Here is a 19,325-nt window from a genome sequence, read left to right on the forward strand (position 1 = left end):
ATGAGCCAAAAGCCATATAGCAAAGGTTCAGACTAGCAAGTTAACTGGCAGGTGGTAACTTTGCTGATGAGATGGAGCTGCCACGGATCCAGGTTCTAACTGTAGGATAAGGACTCATCCTCTCAACAAGCACAACAGACTCATTTTCACAGAAACAAATGCCTTGTCATGCAGCCAGACCAAGTGCCACGCTTGGAACCACCACCAGGGTTGATGACACCTTTGTGTGAATCGGAAACCAGAATTCTGAGTGGAACCAGAACCAGTGGCATATGATTTGGCAGGAAGGGGCCACCTTCATGCAGAGTGAAGGGGAGCTGGTCCTCTGGGTAGACACAGGCCCGTGCCCAGACACATGCTTGGTGAGTGAGCACATGCTGGATTCCAGCCCCTGTCTCTCTCTGTGCAGTCCACACCCTACATGACATTCCCCTGTGGCTGAGGTCACGCTTTGGGATCTTCTCCCTCTGCATTGTGCACGTTGAAGAAAGAGAGCTGCCTAGAGGGAATATCTGCCTCAAGAAGGCATTGGTTTCTGCCTATTGACTGATGACCCCTGATCTCCTTATTGCCCTACCCTACCTCAATTCCCACTCGCCATTACCAACCAACCACTTCATAAGAAGGCACCCTAGCTAAAATTCATTCAGGAGTCAAAACTGCCACGTGAACCAAATACATAGGCTTCTCTCTGATCTTGTTTTTGCCCTGTCTATTTTCATATCAACTCGGAACTGAGCGTGTTCCATTAGAACAACAAAAAGTCATTAACAACCTTGCTCCATGAATGCCTTGCTCTTATCTGAAACACCACCACATCATTTTTGGAATAGCATTCCCTCCAAGAAGCTGTCCCTCTCTGATGCCCAGGCTGGGGTCAAGGTCCCCTCCAGGGCTCCCCTAGCAGTCTCCCCTTGCCTTGACTGAAGCGAGACACTAACCATACTCTACCGCCACAATCGTTCATGAGCAAACCGAGAGCAGAAACAAGGTCTTGTTCACCCTTGAACCAATCTCCAATGCGTGGTTTAAATTTTGGTGAAACGAATGGTCTGGGAAAGCATTGATTGATTGTGCACTGTATTAGTTTGGTCGGCCTGCTGTTACAAAGTATCACAAACTGAGCGTCTTCAAACAACAGAAATGTATTGTCTCACAGTTCTGGGGTCCAGAGGTCCAAAATCAGGGTAGTGACAGGGCCGTGTTCCCTCTGAAGGTGCCAGGGAACAACTACGTTGTGCCTCTCCTAGCGTCCGGTGTCCCCAGACATTCCTCAGCTGGTGGATCCATCACTGCAAACCTCCGTCTCCACACGGCCTCTCCCTGGCTGTCTTCACATCACCTTCCCTCTGGGCAGGTCTGTCTGTGTGCCCAACTTCATAGGAACATCAGTCATATGGAATTTGGGCCCACCCTAATCATCGAATTTTAATCTGATACCTGCTGAAAAGACCCTATTTCCAAATAAGGTCACGTTCTCAGGTACTGGGAATTAGGACTTCAATGTGTCTTTTGGTGGGGATACAATTCAACCTGTAACATGTACTTACAATCTAGCCAACGTTCTCATGTGGATCATTTTATTTTATCCTCATAGCAATCCAAGGAATAGGTCATACAGTTCCCATTATTCATAACACTGCAGGGCTGAGACGTAATGAAAGAGCACAGGGCAGTAAGAGTGGAGGCAAGTCTGGTGCCTGTGTGAATGTGACTTCAGCACCAGGTGCCAGAGCATCATGGTGGAAGTGGTGGAGCGTGGATGTGGAGTGCAGGTGGGCCTCAGCTGAAGTCCTGCTCCTGCCCCCTCTGGGCCACATGACCTCCATCCCCTCGCCTCTTAAGTCTTCGTGTCATTAGGAGATTGTATAATGTCTATTACAGAGGCTGACAAACATTACTTAATATCATATCATAGTATAACTCTAACTACACCTTCCTAAGAAGCAGCCCCAGGAACAGCAACAGAATTCAGTTAGACATGAAGCCCATGTTTCCGGTTTATCTCTGGAGAGGATAAAACTTCTCTGGCAAAGTCTGCCCATCCTTGTATCCATGAAGAAGCCACCCGCTTCCTTTTCAGCACTCGCCTCGTCCAGCTTAGATATAACATTCTGAGCAAAACAGGGATGTCTAGGAGCAGCGGCCCCGCCCAGACATCTACCCCTCTGCTATGGAATTCCATTGCCTCTAGTTCCCTATACTTGTCCCTTCCTTGTCTTGTCCCTAGTGTCACTATTTTACAAAGACAGGTAACAGTGGGACTACTTGAATGTGAACACAAATCACAGAAATCCTTTAGAGGTCCTTTCAGTCCAAGGATTTATGAGGCAGGAAAGGAGCTGACTGTTGGTCCTTAAAAATTTCCAACAAAGCAAAAGCCATACTTTGCTGGAAGTATCTCTCAGTAACTAGCAACCTAACAGTCCCAAAGTTCACATTTCACCCAACCCCTTTCTCCTTCTTTCCTTTGGGCTGAAAGTTGTCTACACCTGAGAGCACAGTCCCACTGCAAAACTGATGGGGGATTGAGTCTCAGCTCCATCACTTCCCAGTTGGACAAACTTGGGCAAGTCTGCTGAATTCTTCTGGGCCTCAGGCTCCTCATCTATAAAACAGGACAGCAGTCTCTGCCTCACAGGTTGTTGTGTGGAACATGTAACACTTGGGGTTTGGTGGCACTTGGTAAATACTTCCTCTTCCCTTCCCTTTTCCTCTGCGTCATTTTTAACTGCTTGTATTCAGACAAGTATGTGATAACTACACAGAATGGTAGAACAACTCTAAATACAGTCAACATGAAAACGTGGACTCTCAAATGCCTGACGCAACTTGCATCTTAAAAACTACAAAGGTGAGTTTAGGGTGATGAAGCGCCAGGAGACAGACAGCAGGGACGGCTGCATGAGGAAGTGAATGTGCCTGGTGCCCCTGGAAACCTCAAAGTGGTTTTAAAAGTAAATTTTATGTTACATATACTTTACCAAAATATTTTTTAATTTACAAAAATAAAAAGTAGTTTATCCTGAAACTATTTTCCTTAGTGGGCAAGGGAAAAACAATGGAACCATGAACATTTAATACTGGACATATCCCTCCAAAAAGTCTAAGGTTTTTGTAAAGCATTTACTAATTTTTTTTGCAAAGCATTGTATAAATCTATTCAGAATTCTTTGATCTTAATATTTTGGCAGACTTTGACACTATAATAAAAACGTGTTCAGAGGCATTGTTTAAACTGTTCTCAAAAAGCTTTGTTCTTTGTAAGGGTATCAGTCTCTAACAGAGGCTGGGAACAGTTTCAAACTCTCTTAGTGGAACAGGAAAATATCTCTTATCAGAGAAATACAGAAAGCGAAGCTCTTGGCCCTCTTGAGATTCATAACACTGAGAAGGTTCCCTCTACCCATGCCTGTGTCCCTCTGACTGTGGCCAGGCGTGGAGGGCCCCTCCCCTCACCACATCGGCCCCGTGGCTGACGCAGTGGCTTCCAGCTGGGCATTTATGTGGGACACGAGGTAGGGTTGACAGTGTTGACCAGACTCAGTCTCCGCCCAGCCATGTGATCTGCCATGCTGGCCCCCCCCCCCCCCCCGTGCTAGCATGGGTCCCAGCACAGCATTTCCCCCACTCTTCCAATGGCGTGGAGGGGGAGCGGGCCCGCCCTCTGCCCACTGCCATCCTCTCTTGGATCTGTCTGTCACCAGAGGTGTGCTAATAGTTCAACAACAGGCTCTCCAGGGGAGTGAAGTATTTACAAAGATTCCCACCAGGTCCAATCTCAGGCTGCCAAGTATGTAACAATCAGCCTATACAATGCCTGAAATTTTAATAATCAACTCTCCTGAGCTGGTACAGGCTACCTCCACACACCTTGACCCTCTAACACTCTCAATCCTCTCCAACCAGAGGTAGCTCGTTGGAAGCTTGTTGAAACTAGTTGCAAAAAGCTTCCAATCAGCTACCTCTCCTGCCTCTTTCTCACTATTTTTTTTTCTCTCATCATCTCCCAGTTTAAGCAGGGGTGGATTTTTCCCCTTCCTCTCCCCAGAGCAGTAAGCTGCTTGACCAAGACAGGCACCTCCTTTACACTAGGCCAAGACCTCTAACATCTGAGCCCCCCAGGCTTGGTTTAAGGTCCTAAACAGGAGCTAAACATATTAGAAAACTACTTTCTTCTACCAAAGCGCATGGTCAGGCTGTAAGAATCAATGCTGAGTGTCAGAAGGTGGACACTCTGTTATTCATATTGGATCATTTCTACTGGCCTATATTCTAGTCCACTGGCTCTTGCCTCCACATCTCCGTAGAGCTCAATCAGTTTTCTGAATTTTGGTTATCATATTTTTCACTTCTAAAATTCCCTTTTGATTCTTTTTTCTACTGAGTGTTTTCTATTTTTTGCTAAGACTTCTATCTCCCCACCGATTTGGGGAGGATTTGCCTTTACTTCTTGGAACATTCTTACCACTGTCGCCTTAAAGTCTGCCAGATACTTCCAATGTCTATGACACCTTTGCTTAGGCACTTGTTGGTTCTTCTTCCATGTAAGTTAGAGTGCACCCGGTTCTTTCTATACTAGGTAATGCGGGATTATTTCCTGGGTGTTTTGGATATTATATTATAAGACACAGGGATTTATTTCAAACCAATGGACAATGTTGATGTTTGTGTTTAAGCAGGAAAACTGCTTTCTTTAGCAGACTGTTGGGTTCGGGCTGCCAGTACCGCCCAGCCTTCTGTCCATGTGGTTTAAATGTCAGAGCTTTTCTCAAAGCTTTGGCAGTGCTATTCAGATGTGTCCCACAATGTGCCACCCAGCGGGTGGCCTGGGTGCTGGACTGCGGTCTCTGGCATGGTTCAGTTCTCAAGGCCTCTGACACTCGGCCTGGGGTCAGATCCAGGCTGTCCAGTGCAGGGGGGAGCCTAGGGGTCATAAGCAATTTTATGAGGTTGCTTCCTGAGCTCCTTCCTCTCCATGGTCTCCTCAGTATTTCTGGTCCCCTGGCGCTCTTCTTTTCAGCCTCCAGCCATAAGGCTGGGGCTTTACTAGTTACTCATTCTGCCACACACTTGCTGCAACTGAGTCTGTGTGTGGGACTAAGTGATAGAAGAAAAGCAACAAGTATTTAGCCCATGCTCTTGGGCCTGTAGCTCCTCCAGCTGGAGGGGAAGTTTCCCACCCTCAGAGTTTTGGGGTCCCCTTTACTATCACTGTTCTTGCAGCCACCTCAGGCTTGCTTAGGGGCTGAGATGCAAGAGAATGGAGAAAAGGAAAAGTGCTGTGGGGGGTTCCCCTCTCTCTAGCATCAGGAGGTCTCCCTCCCCCTCCTCGAACCTGACCCAGGCTGCTTCTCTTGGGTCTGTCTCTGTGCTGATGCCATTTGCAGGTTTCAGGCTATGCTGAGTCTAGGAAATACCAGAGGGGAAAATGTAAACTTGCCACCAGTTTAGAGGCACTTCAGAAGCCGGCCCTCTTCCCCAATCCACTTGCTACTGTTTACCTTTCAGAGTCCTCAAATACTACTCACGCATTCTGTCCTGGTTTTATAGCCAGCTTCAGTGGGAGAAGCAAGGTGGGGTGTGTTTAATTCATGTTACCCAGAACCAGACCCCCCACAATGTAATCAAGGAGATCGTTCTAAAGCACAAGTGTGGCTTGTCACTCCTCTGCTTAAACTTCTTAAAGCCTCCCACCTCATGCCCTTAAATCCCCCCATCTACGAAACTCCCCTCATAGTCTGGCCTCTCCTCCTCCCTTCAGCCTCCACCACCCCCACCTTTCACTCTACTGTGAAGCAGCACTGAGCTTCTTGCAGCTGAAGGAGCCACAGCACTCTGCTGACCCCGGCCTTTGCACATGCTGCTCCCTTACCCTGAATGTGCATCTCCCTCTTTCCCCCTACTTTCGCATACAGCCTAGTCGAGCGAGATGTTGCTTTCTCTAGCACACTGTTCCTTATCCACAGAGTGGACTCACTCTCTCTGCAATGGGCACAGCAGGTTATCACTTGTGCTGCAGTTACTCGTTCACCTGTCCTCCACCGTCTGTCCCACTAGACTCTGAGCACCTTGCAGTCAGGCACTGTGTTTTTTTCAGTTTCTGATTGAGGGTGTCGAGTAAAATAAGTTCTCATAAATATCTGTGGAATTGAACTGTGTTTGGACCAACAGCACCCCTGAGAAGTGGATTTCCTACCCCTAAACTGCTGCCCCCTTGGTCGAGGCCTCTGCTAACCCCCTGCCGTTCGATTTTCTGTCAGCAGTGTGCTCCACCAGAACCCGAGGCTGCAGCCTGGGTCCTGTCTTGCACCTCTCCAGCCCGACACTGCCTGCACCCCCAGCTCCCCAGCCAGTCTTTAGACTGACGTTGGCTGAGTGCAGCTTCCTCAGATGATCACTCCTCGACCTCAGTCAGTATCTGTGGAACTGAATTGTGTCAGTGTCCACGGTGCCCCTGGAAGTGGATTAAACCTCTGCCTCTTTTGTCCCAGGCCCTGATAACCACCAGGTGGTGCTCAAGTGGGCCACGGATCCCTGATTCACTTTGCCACTCACCCCGCCCTCTGCCGAGACCCAGGCTATCCAAAACCTGCCTGAGGTCAAGCCATACATGTAACTTTAAATTTTCTAGTAGCCACATTTAAAAAGAAAAAGAAATAGGTGACATTAATGTTAATAATATATTGTATTTAACATGATATATCTAAAGTTTTTTTTTTTAATTTTAAACTACCAGGGACATAGTTTACATTCTTATTTTCATACTAAGTCTTCAAAATCTAGTCTGTATGTTAGTGTCACAGCACAGCACAGTTTGGACTCGCCTCTTTCCCAGAGCTTAACGTCTGCTCATGGGCAGTGGGCATGATGCTGGACAACACATGACTGGAAAGTGGTGTTAATATTAACAGTAATAGCTAATGCTTACTGTGTATTCACAACAAGCCCAGCCCTCGACCAGGCCTCTAAGACTGTTCATGCTTTATTAAACTTAATTCTCACAGCAAGCCCATAAGCAAGGGACTGTTTTAACTCTACGGGGCCAATGAGGAAACAGCCTCACAGACCGAGCCCTTGCCCAAGGTGACACAAGCAGTTGGGTGGCAGAGTCAAGGCCAGGCAAGGTGGGTGTGTCTCTAGGCCCACGCATTTGCCCATCCTCCACCCTGATGCCTAACCTGCCAACACTTAGTAAACTTGGAACTTGCTTACCCTCAGATGCCACACATTGAAAATACATGTGAGGGCTAAAAATACTATGGTCAAAATGGACAAAAACTCTTTGTGAGCAAACTTATGTTTTGAAAGTCATCAGAGAGAACCACTATATCCTTCCAGAAAATACCTGCCCCTCTATGCCACGGCCAGAGCATGGTTCTGGGGTGAATCAATGACAAGTCTGGCAAAGGGTAAAATTTACCATGTCCTCAATCTTTGAAAGCTTCAGAAAGAATTAGTTTAAAGGAAGTTACTTTTCAACAGATTTAGCAGACAATTAAAATCAAGCTGGTTTCCTTCTTAGTCCCTTCATTTAACAAACCTGTTAACCACTGAGGCCAATGTTCTTAGCCTGGCACACAGAAGGGGAGTGGGGTGGTTAGCTGCTTTCTTACACGCTATTTTCAAAGACTTCTCCATGATGAACATAAATGGTTTCTTTCTCTTCTCCTTGACGAGAGGGATACCCTCCTAACAATAGAAAGGTGAGATCTACCCACTACCACCCTCACCATAGGGAATAAATATTACCTTCCAGTAATAGCCCTAAGTAATTAAACTTTTCTTAGTGCCATGATTTATCCTCTGGAAAACATTTACTCTCTTAACCTTCAGACTTTACATAGAAAGTGTATAATTTTTTTTCAATTAGAATTAAGGTCTGTTTCAAGAAACAGAGAAACAAGCAGAGATTTATACAAGTCAAAAGTTTATTTCTTTCTCCAGTGAAACTAGGCAGTTCATGATTGTTGGGGCTTTGGCTTGCCTTGTTTTGTAGCTTCATCATACTCCATAGATGGCTTCTGTCTCATGGTCCAAAACAGCTGCCTAGGTCCAGTCATCTCATCACATTCCAGCCAGCAAGAGAGGAGAAAGGGTTGAGATGAAATAACCCTCTTTTTAAAGGACCCTTCCTGAAAGTTGTATATATGGCTTACACATACACCATATTGACCGGAACACAATCACAATGCCATCCAAGCTTCAAGGGAAGATGGGGAACATACTCTTTGTTCTGAGTGTCTTTAGCAGCAATGAGAAAGTTCCTCTCACATCTCTGAATGCAGGAGATATAATTGTCCTAGGGCCCCCACCTAGTGCACTGTTCAATCCACCACCACATTTGCACCCCCAACCAGCGCTGAGCGCATCAGGAGTACTGACTAACACAGGCTCATTTCTAGGAGTCCATAAGGCTTCACTGATGGGCAACATTGGCTGAGAACTCTATGAACTATCTGTTGCTATATAACCAATTATACCAGAATTTAGTGGCTTAAAACAACACACATTTATTGCATCACCGTTCCTGTGGGCCAGGAATTCAGGTGCAGTTTATCTGGGTCCTCTGCTTCAAGAACACTCACAAGGCTGAAGTTAAAGTGCCAGCCAGGGCTGTGGCCTGACCAGGGAAGGATCTGCTTTCAAGCTCACCTAGTGGCTGTTATCAGGATTCAATGTCTCACAGGATATTGGACTGAGGGACTCAGTTCTTTTCTGATTGTTGGCTGGAGGCTGCCCTCAGTCTCCTTTTGTGTGGGACCTTCCAACGTGGCAGCTTACTTCATCAAAATTAGCAAGAGAGAGAGTCCAGTAAGGAGGAAGTCTCAGTCTTTTGTAGCATCATGGAAGTGACATCCTATCACTTTTGCCATATTCTATTCATTAGAAGCTAGTCCTAGGTTGGGTCTACCCTCAAAGGGAAGGAATTTCACTAGGGCATGGGTACCAGGAGGCAGGGGTCATTGGGATCATCTCTGAAATCTGCCTGCCACAGCGATCTCTTACAGCAGTGGTCCCCAAACTTTTTGGTACCAGAGACCAGTTTTGTGGAAGACAATTTTTCCATGGACTGGGGGCTAGAGGGCATGGCTTTATAGCATGCCACCAGATGCATCTTAATTGTCACTTGCCATTCACTGATAGGGTTTTGATATGAGTCTGCAAGCAATTGATTTATTATGGTCTCTGTGCAGTCAAACCTCTGTACTGATGATAATCTGTATTTGCAGCCACTCCCCAGCACTGCATTCACTGCCTCAGCTCCACCTCAGATCATCAGGCATTAGATTCTCATACGGAGCTCACAACCTAGATCCCTCACATGCACAGTTCACAGTAGGGTTTGTGCTCCTATGAGCATCTAATGCTGCCCCTGATCTGACAGGAGGCAGAGCTCAGGCAGTAATGCGAGTGATGGAGAGTGGCTATAAGTACAGATGAAGCTTTGCTCACTCTCCTGCTGCTCACCTCCTACTGTGCGGCCCGGTTGCTTCCTCACCTGTCCAGGACCCCTGCCTCACAGCTTTGCAGAACTTTGTTAGAACCACACTGGAGTTTAAGAACCAACCTATCTTCCTTCCTTCCTTCCTTCTCTCTTGCATTTGGGGTCAGGCTTGCTCAGTAGTCTGGTGGTCCTGCCAGTCTTCCTTAGCTCCCTCCCCATATTCTCTAACAGATGGTCTCCCTAATAAGTTCCTTGCACGTATAATTCCTTCTTAGCATCTGTTTCTCATAACACCCAGACTAACACAGTGGCCATGGGCCAGCCAAGCATCTCCAGTTTCTGCTGTTGAGAAAGAAGGAGAGAAAGGATGCCGAGAAGTTTCTGCCAATATCCTCAATACAGTTTTGAAATCACCTGCCTGTGATCTCAGCACATTTGGTATTAAAGGTAAAAAATATAACTTAAATAACTGGAAAAACAGCTCTGCCTCTGTCAATATATGTGTATTGGAAGCATGCTACAATAAACCTTTTTCTAAATTAGAATTTAAATTTCTGGAGAGTGAGACCCTAAGAATAAAACCAATATGAAATGGTGATGAGGACATACCAAATCTAATATTTCAGTGCATAATTTAAAGGCATGCCTTACACCCAATAAGTTTTATGTTGTAATTATACTGAAACCCTTAATTTTGTACCACTTTTCCAAAATGATTGGTAAAATTGCCCTAAAGTTGCTAAGATGGCAGCTTTACAGAGTGGGCATGAGGTTTTAGAAACTCAGATAAAGGCTGAACACTTATTTTCAACAAAGCTAAATCAGAAGATGTAATAAATGCTCAGATGAACTCTTTTCCTTATTGCCTCAAATGTTTTTATTTACCATTCCTGTGTATGCTTTATCACTGTTCTAATATGAAAAATACCAGTAAATCTGTATTTAAATTATTTCTCTCTCTCCTTTTTTTTTTTTTTTTTTTTTTTTTTGCACTACACTGAGCTTGTAAATCGGGGAAAATCAGGTAGGGTGTGTACAAGAATCTTAGTTTCTCTAGGAGGCCCATACCATGTAGTTGACAGGTTCAGCCAGGAGGTGGCAGTAGTGACCAACGAGAAGTCCTGATGCTCTGTGTCTATCGTTTTTCGCGGTCCTGCGATGTTTCCTGGATCTAATCTGATGCTTGTGGAAGCGATTTCCTTCTTACAAAAACACCAGGCCCAAACAGAAACTAACCTCATCCTGCAGATAAAGAATGTTTGTGCCTCACAAGTTGTCAAACTATCCCAGCTGTAGCCAGGCCTTCAATAAATATTTTTCCAGCAGCAAAATGCAGCTGTGCATTTTACCCAGCAGAATGGGCACACTCCCCCACAGGGAAGCCTCACACTTGATTAGCTCAGCCCTCAGGGTGTGGGAAAGGTATATAAAGGAGAAGGACCCCCAAACTGCTAGGCTGGCCCTAGCTCCAGGAAGGCTGAGCAAGCTGAAGGATTCTGCAGGAAATAACAAGCAGAGTAACTGTTCTTCTCCCAAGTCCTGAGTCGCTCCAACCACGGGCTTTCCCACCAACACCCAAGTGTCTTTTTCACGTGGACACTGGTCTGACATTGTTTCCTGAGAGAGGTTTCACCAAAATGGTGTCATTGTCCCGGGTGCAGTGTGTCTGCTCAGACAATGAAGGGCTCTGGAGGACCGGGGAAGCCACTTAAGAGGTTGGGATCTGCCCCTGTGGACCGTGGGTGCTGGCCAAAGGCTTTGAGCGGGGGAGTAAGGCAACTAACTGAAGTTAGAAGTGGCCATAAAAAGAAAACAGAGGGAAGGTCTCAAATTAAATGGGTTTTTTATCCCTGAATCTCAGCATCTAGCCACTTTTATTGTATTTCTATTAACATATTTTAAGAATGCTGAGGGAAATTCTGGCAATATGTTCTTAGTTTCCTTCCTCTATTGCACCTCTGGAGGGGAAGCGGCCCCAGTTCCCACATAGTCCCCAGGAAGACGAACGATGGCGGAACAGCTCGCAGGCTGTAGCGTCAGAAGGACCTGGCCTCAGGATTTGGAAGGTAACATTGCTCTCACAGTTCTGTTTCCTCGTGTGTTAAATAAGGAAACAGTGCTTGGTGCAGGAATTGATGTGAGAATTAAATGGGATCATGTATATAAGCCCTTAGGACAAAGCTTGGGCTATAGTTAGCACTCGATGAACAGCTATCACCGAGGACAACTTGACCTGAAAGTGGTCGTGAAATAGAGTTAAACCAGCCCTGGGACTCATCATACCCGCTGACCGCCGAGCTATAAAGACCCGTGCATGCATACACACGCATGGGCGGGGAGTCCCTCCTTCATCTTCCACAAACACACAGGGTTGGCCTAGTCACGGATTTGCTTCAGCCGAGATGCCCAGGAGATTTGCCTTTTCCATCCCCATGAAGCTGCCTCCAGAGAGCCCACCCTGCGGTTCAGTCCCTCAGATGCTGCACCCTGGGGTGACCTTGACTCTGGCCCACCATCCAGGGCTCACGTGAGTAAGCCTCTGCTTTCACTGTGGCCAGAGAAAAGTCACCTGCTGGCTTGATAAGAGGAACTAGAAATGTTTCCTTATACGGCATCAGAAACCTTGAGACAAAGCCAAGGCTCTGGCATATATTTGAACTACAGGAAAGGGAAGTGTCCTGCCAAGGTTAGAAAGAAGGTGGGAGCTTGCAGAAGCCACACAATGAAGAGCACTGCCCATAAATACCAATTTCACACCTATTAACCCCTGAGCATGAGCTTGCACTGGGCCCAAGTGTCTTTTGCAGGTGAACTGGGTGTGTCACCTACCCTTGCTTCAGGGCCTTCCTTGGTGTGCTGACTGTTCCTGTCTGCAGTCCCATAAGAGCTTGCGCTCTTTACCAGAGCCACCTTGGAGTTCAATGTTTGCCCAGATCTATTCCAAATGCCTTCCCGTGCCAAACAAAGCAGGCACATATGGATCACACTTTTGAGTGGAAGCTTCCAAAGCTCTAAAAAGGGGTCCTACTGGGGGGGGGGGTTGGTAACTGGATTTGTTTAACAAAATCTGTGTAGGCCCTGGCTTACAGCTGACTGACTGTGTTCCAAATGTGGGTTTGAAGTGGTTTGGAATGTGCTTTCCCATCAAAACAATGAGGTTTGGGGCAGTGCATTTGCAGGACTCCCTGAAAACAAATCCTACCCACTGCAGAGGCCAAGGAACGAGGGGCAGCTGAGGAGTCTGGGGGGACTGGACCAGGTTCAGAGTGGCAGAAGAATTGATGCAGAGGGCCAGGGGACAGAGAGTGACACAGGGGAAGATGCACAGAAGCCAGAAGAGATCATGAAGGATTTTGGAAGCTGCTATAGAACTTTGGACCTGTCCCTGAGGGCAATGGAGCACCATCAAAAGGTTTTAAGCTGCAAAGCCACCTGGCCATAAAGGCTGAAGCCCTTCTCCCTCTCAAGGTATCGGGATACTGGGAGCAAACTCTGGCCCCCATCTGGAGCCCCAGAGGCGCCAGGCCAGCAGGGAGACGAGTGCCTGTGGAAGGGCAGACCTGGGCTCCCTGCCATGGTGGGCAGGGAGGGTGACCCTGAGGACCTTGGCTTCAGGGCTGGGGAAGAAGAGGAGTTGCTCGGTCAAAAGACCAAGCAGGCACCAGAGCCCAGATGAGGGAGCTGGGTTTAGGTGGGAGCTGTGTTTAATGCAGGCGCACACAAATGGGGGTCTGTACTCTGCTTTCTTGGAAAGGCACTTTCCTCCCAGCCCAGAAGCAGCTGTGAGCCAGACACGATGCCTGCGTGGCAGTGCCAGTACTAAAAGGATGGTGCAAAATGGAAAGAATAGATCTCTTTTCCATTTATCTCCAAACAAGTGACAAAGCTGAAGCCCGTGCCCTTCAAGCCAGACTCTCCTGGTTTCTCTTTCTTTCAGTGCCCCCATATGCACTGCATAAACTCGAAGCACATGGGAAGTAATGTAAGGCTGAATTTTTTTATGATATTAGTGTTTTCTAAAAGCAAAGACAGTATAAATAAACACACCTGAAGCTCCAGTGGTAAAGTTAAAATTTTCTGTTTAAATACATTAATACATAAATGCGTGGGGCACGACCAGGGGACCTCAAGGACACAGGCATCTCTGACCGTGAGCTTGTCAGTGCAGGAGCAAAGAGGCAAGGCTTTGGACTGAAATGCTCTTATCGGAGCCACACCAACTTTATAGGACTGAGCTTTTGTTCTCTAGATTTTACATTTTATAATGCAAGCATTTTCATTTTGCTTGTCTTTCATTTGTTTTCATTTTAATTTAATTTTTTGTTTTAGACAAATGCTAAGATTAGCCCTGGTCAGTGTGGCTCAGTTGGTTGGAGCATCGTCCTGCAAACCACAAGGTCATGGATTCAATTTCCAGTCAGACGCATGCCTGGGTTGTGGGTTTGGCCCCCAGTTGGGGGGCAGGGGAGGCGAGAGGCAATGATCCATGTTTCTCTCACATGGATGTTCCCTCTCTCTCTCCCTCCCTCCCCCTCTCTCTAAAATCAATAAACATGCCCTCAGGTGAGGATTTGAAAAAATGCCAAGATTAACAAAAACTTACCCCAAAATATATAATATTGGAACTTCCCCTCTCAAGAGCAAGAAGGTTTCTTAGCTAAATGTAAAAACCATTGGCAGGCTTCCATAAGATTTTGAAAATAGTTTAATGGCAAGATGACTCATATTTCTGCATGAATACATTAGAAACAGATTGATAGCTATTGAAACATCGAACATAAACACTACCATATTCCATGGAATCTGAACCTTCAGTTGTGTGAGGTACACCATTGTTCCATGAAACACTAAGAAGACAAGGATGCTGATATCTAACTGTATGCGTCAGGATGCTTTCTTAGCACTTAGGATTTTTATTTTAAATTTACTAGAAGAGCTCTTTTAGACCTTTTTGGACATAGAATTTTTAAATCATATGTCACTCTCCTGCATACACAAAAAGGAAATACAGGCTAAACAAACCAGTTACCATGTGACTAAAACAGCTTCACATTAAGAATCTACCTCTTTGGAGTCACTCTTTGAGGCAGGACTTTGAAATCCATGTTTTTCCAAACACCATTATCCTGTGAGTCATCAAGAACTTTCAGGAGAGTTCTGATAAGGCCGTATTTCCTTTAAAAGTGCTCCACAATTGTCTTTGGGAGTTTCCTCCAAGACTCTGATTCCTGTTCGCTCCCTGAGCGCGGATGCTCCTACAGCGACAACAGGCGATTGTGGTGCGAGGCTGCTTCGAGGACGGTGAGCACAAGATGTGGCGATCTCAGAACAGTTAAAGCCTGAGAAAGTGCTCCTCCCAGAAGTGATGAAATGGGGTGCCAAAAGTGGACTGGATGTTTGCGTCTCTGACAAAATTCACATGTTGAAACTTAACCCCCAGTATGATAGTATTAAGAGGTGGGGCCCTTGGGGTGATTAGGACGCATGGGTGGAGCACTCATACATGGGATTGCACGCTGACACAAGAGACCCAGAGAGCTCCCTCACCCTCCTTCTGCCGCGTGCAGACACGACAAGAAAAAAGGCTGAGACCTGAGAGAGGACACTCACTTGGCCCTGCTGGCACCTGATCTCAGCCCTCCGGCCTCCAGACCCGTGAGAACGAAATTTCGGTTGTTTATGAGCCCCCCAGTCTCTGGTACTTGGTTACTGTAGCCTAACTGAGACATGTGGTTATGCGGATTTAACATGCTCTTTTGCTGTGTGCTGTCTCCACTTCCTCCCACCCAGATATAGGGTAGCGTGTGTGTGTGGTAATAAAGATAAAAACTTTTGAGGAAGGAGGAAAAGCTGACATCTATAATAAAAAGTAGGGAAAATACATTTGAAAAAAATAAGACAAAACCATGATTTCATGACTTGGGATCCTTGTGGCAGTGGACCCCCAGAAAATCCGCAGCTGGTTCATTGTGTGGGTCAGCAGTGCCGGGAGCAGGGGGGTGGCCTGGGAGGCCCAGCGAGGCAGACGGCACTGGCCTGGGGTCAGCTTGCCCAGTGCTGCCCATGTTACCGATCCTCTCTAAGCTCCAGGATGCTCATCGGCGAAAAGGGGAATTATAGCACATGTCTCACAGGGTTCCGTGGGAATAAATAAAGTGACCTATGTCAATACCATGAATGAATGTTAAATACGTGTCGGTCCCCTATTTATTCCTCCTTAAATATACAGGCCCAGGCATCACACCCAAGGACTGAGAGTGAATCAGAAACATCATAAGAAAAAACAACAAAAATGAAGCCTGTTTTGGTCTGTATTTCACAGAATTCCTGAGTGGAGACAATTCCTCCTGCAAATCGTTTTTTTTCACCAACACATAAAAAATAACAGCTAACCACTGGGTCAGTCTTTTTTTTTTTTTTTTGCATTTTACTACAAGCAGTTACTTATTTTTTTAAAGAATAGTATGTTAGCATGGCTCAAGTTTGTAGAGAATTGAGCTGCGTTCTGTCCTCTGGTGTCCACAGACAGAGTCAGGGAGACTTCTCTGGCAGTGCAAGTCCTGTCAGGGAAGCCAATCATCCACGGTGCAGCCATTCCCAAGCCTGCCTTGTCAGAATGGTTACCCTCCCCTCCCTTTCCCCAGGCACACGAGTGCGACACTCTCCCGCCTGCACCCAGATAAAGGCCCCAGCACAGGGCATGCAAATGCAAACCTCTGCCTTCCAGGAAAGCCAGCAAACCTTCCCTAGGGTTTCAGTAAAAGGTGGGGCTCAGTGGCATGGGCAGGAAGCCCAAATGGAATCCCAAACTCAGCAGCGACTTTCTTTTCTGGTTTTGGGAGAGCAGTTAATTATTTCGCCTTGGTTTTCCATCTTTATAATGAAAACAATAGTCTTGCCTCTTCTACAAGTGTGTTTTGGGGTGTCAAAAAATTGGGAAATGTGGCTGTTTTGTATCCTCTAGTGGGTGGAACATAGGAGGCACACTAAATACCATGGTGGCATCATTGTGGGCAAGCCTCCAGCCTGACCATTTCATAAGCCACGTTCTTAGGAGCCTCGTTTCCACCACTACTGAAGGCCATCATATATAGTGGATAGCTCATTCTCTCTCTCCTGTTTTTCATCTGTGCAGCTTGTTTCTCCTCTGCTCTTGGAAACAGCACTCCTTTCCATTGGGCATTTGTGCCTTCCCCACCCTAACCACAGCATCTCATTCTAGCCCACTCCCATATGGGGACCCCAGGCAAAGACCCAGGACTTGTGACCCCATCTGCCTCAGCCTGGTTTTTCCTGAAGGCAGAGTGTTACATGCAGTCATTTATTTGGGAAGAGGGTTGGGGGAGTGGGGGGAGGAAAGAAGGAAAACTCAATAATACAAAGAGGTGTTATAAAAATAGCCACCAAGGCAGATACGTGGAGAAAGATCTTGCTAGGGTATTTGAAGTACATCTCAGAATCATCTGTCTGAAGGTTGAGTGGCAGGAACATTTTTCCATTGGCCCTTATTTCCAGGTTGAGCAGATCTGCATGCTGGGGGAAGTCCTGCAGACACTTCCCAGGGTTTAGGATCGTGCACTGGGAAGCTAGAGGCAGCCCAAGTTGAGGGGAGGCACACGTGCAGCCCAAAGAATCCTGACTGAGAAGCGTGGATTTAGCACTAAGCAGGAGCGCAGAGTAAGGATCACGAAAGGAAGGATCACTCCTACTGGGGCCATTTTGCAAGTGACAACCATTAAGGAGCCCCTTAAACTGGGACTTGAAGACCAAGAGTCTCACCCTCTAAAGATTGTGGTAAATTTCCTATGAACATATTTAAACAACTAGGGACTCCCAAACAAAAGCTCATTTTAGTAGATATATTTATCTATATTTTATTAAAATGAGGGAGTTATTTTCTACTGCCTATTTAGCAGCCATTTCAACATTTTATATTAAGTATGAGCCATATAATACCATTCAATGGGATGATTTATGAAAAAAGTATGCTAGGGTCAAATAAATTTGACAAATAGTGTGCACTACCACATTTCCTTGAATCTATCACACATTTTTCCCTGGTTCTTAAAAATTTCTAAAATCACAGTTCATTTTATAATTAATATGCTGTGTTTCCTTAACTTCCTCTTATGGGTTGAATTCCTCCCCCTAAATAATGCATATGTTGAATCCCTCAACCCCAGTACTTTGGAATGTGCTACATTTGGAGATAAGGCCTTAAAAGAGCTGACTAAATTAAAATGAGGCTGTTGTGTGGGCCTTAATACATTCTGACTTGCATCTTTGAAAGAAGACGTTTGGACACAGAGATGTGGGTGTGCAAAGGGAAGACCAGGTGAGGACAGGGAGAAGGTGGCCGTCTTCAAGGCAAGGCCAGAGGCCTCAGGAGAAACCTGCTTGAACCTTGACCTCAGGCTTCCAGCCCCCAGAACTGTGAGAAAGTAAATTATTTTGCTTAAGCTTCCCAGTGTGTAGAACTTTATATGGCAACCCCAGGAGACTGAGACATTTCCTATAAAGCTGTTATTAACCAATGACACTTTTTAAATGATAGCAGTTCAGCATCTGGAAGCACAATACGTCTCAGGGAGAGTCACGATGTGCATTAATATACTACATTTTCTGAGAAAGCCCACAGCCTCCCTAGCGCTGACCCCTGTTCCCCCTGCTCAGTCACCATTGGAAACACACTGAGGAGCACAGCATGGAAGCCTCTGGAGAAAGCCTCAGGTAAGCAAATTCCGCTCAGATGCCTTTTGAGCAATGGGTTCCAATAGGAGGATTGAATATGCCATTTCTGGGAGAAGAAAAGCTCGTTCACACACGATGCCATCAACAAGAACGTCTATAGACTGAAGGCCAGGAATAACAAAAAAGCTCTCTGATGATCTAGGCCTTGTTTTATCAGACACACATCACAGTACAGAGTACACAGGCAGCCCTGCCCTTGCGCACTCCCCAGAGGCACGAATTTCGGTCACCCCACAGTAACGGAAGTTAAATAACACCAGCCCCCAGCAACCCAGGTCCAGTATCAGTTACTCCCGTACTGTGAGAGTAATTCACCAAGCACGACTCTGCTGCTTGCTCCTCAGGCCACACATCACTACGTAAACCACAGAGGTGCGCCGCGGCCAGGGACCCATCACGTCCCAGAGTCTGCGGGTGACTGGCCACTGCGCATGTGTTATCACTTCGTGCACAGATAGCAAGCGTGCGGCAGTGGGGCCTCCTTGGCTCCCAGTGATAAGCCCACATAACATTTTACAGAAATGGATGACCAAAAGAGAGACACAAAAAGTGATAAAGCGGGAAGTGAAAGTTTAATCAGACCTGAACAGAGTTCGAGAGTAATGCCCAGCCGCGGGAATACGGATGCAGCTGTTGTTCCAGAGAGTCCAGATGTGCAGCGTGGGAGCGAGGTGACCCTATTGAAACCGATGAGGAAAGTGGTTGTGACAAAAAGGATGAAGGTGCTGCAAAAAAAGTTCATATTAAAGGAACTCTTGGAGATACTTTATGGTATTAGAAGTGCCAAAGGTAAAACATCGGAAGCTGACCCAAATTCAGAAAGGAGCATGACAATCCACCCAAGCATAGAAGAGACACTTGGTCTACACTAGAAGCTTCACAATAAAAGAAGTAGGCAAGCACTGCTTAAAACTCTTGAAAATTTTATAAAGAAATAAAACATTATTTCTCAATATGTCTAATGTTTTAGTCTATAATATGCTAAATAAATACTAATTTGCCATTTTAAAAAATTTCCTTGTATATTTATAACTAATGTTGAGAGTTCTTAATGTTTGGACAAAATTTTTGAACTTCGTAAAACAATCTACCATGATTTCTAATCTGTTCATTAGACCTTAGGAAA

The 19,325-nt window shown here is 46.0% G+C and overlaps 1 long non-coding RNA gene across 1 annotated transcript in view; it reads right to left on the reverse strand.

The window, feature by feature from the left end:
• LOC123478900 (uncharacterized) overlaps positions 1–18,591 on the reverse strand; it is a 41,659-nt gene extending 23,068 nt beyond the window's left edge. Inside the window, exon 1 of the long non-coding RNA XR_006654310.2 lies at positions 18,515–18,591. This is a non-coding gene — a long non-coding RNA (uncharacterized lncRNA). The remainder of the gene's footprint in view (positions 1–18,514) is intronic.
• Between the last annotated feature and the right edge of the window lie 734 nt (positions 18,592–19,325).

Source organism: Desmodus rotundus, chromosome 3 (genome assembly GCF_022682495.2).
Source record: "Desmodus rotundus isolate HL8 chromosome 3, HLdesRot8A.1, whole genome shotgun sequence".
In the NCBI taxonomy this organism is placed as follows: domain Eukaryota; kingdom Metazoa; phylum Chordata; class Mammalia; order Chiroptera; family Phyllostomidae; genus Desmodus; species Desmodus rotundus.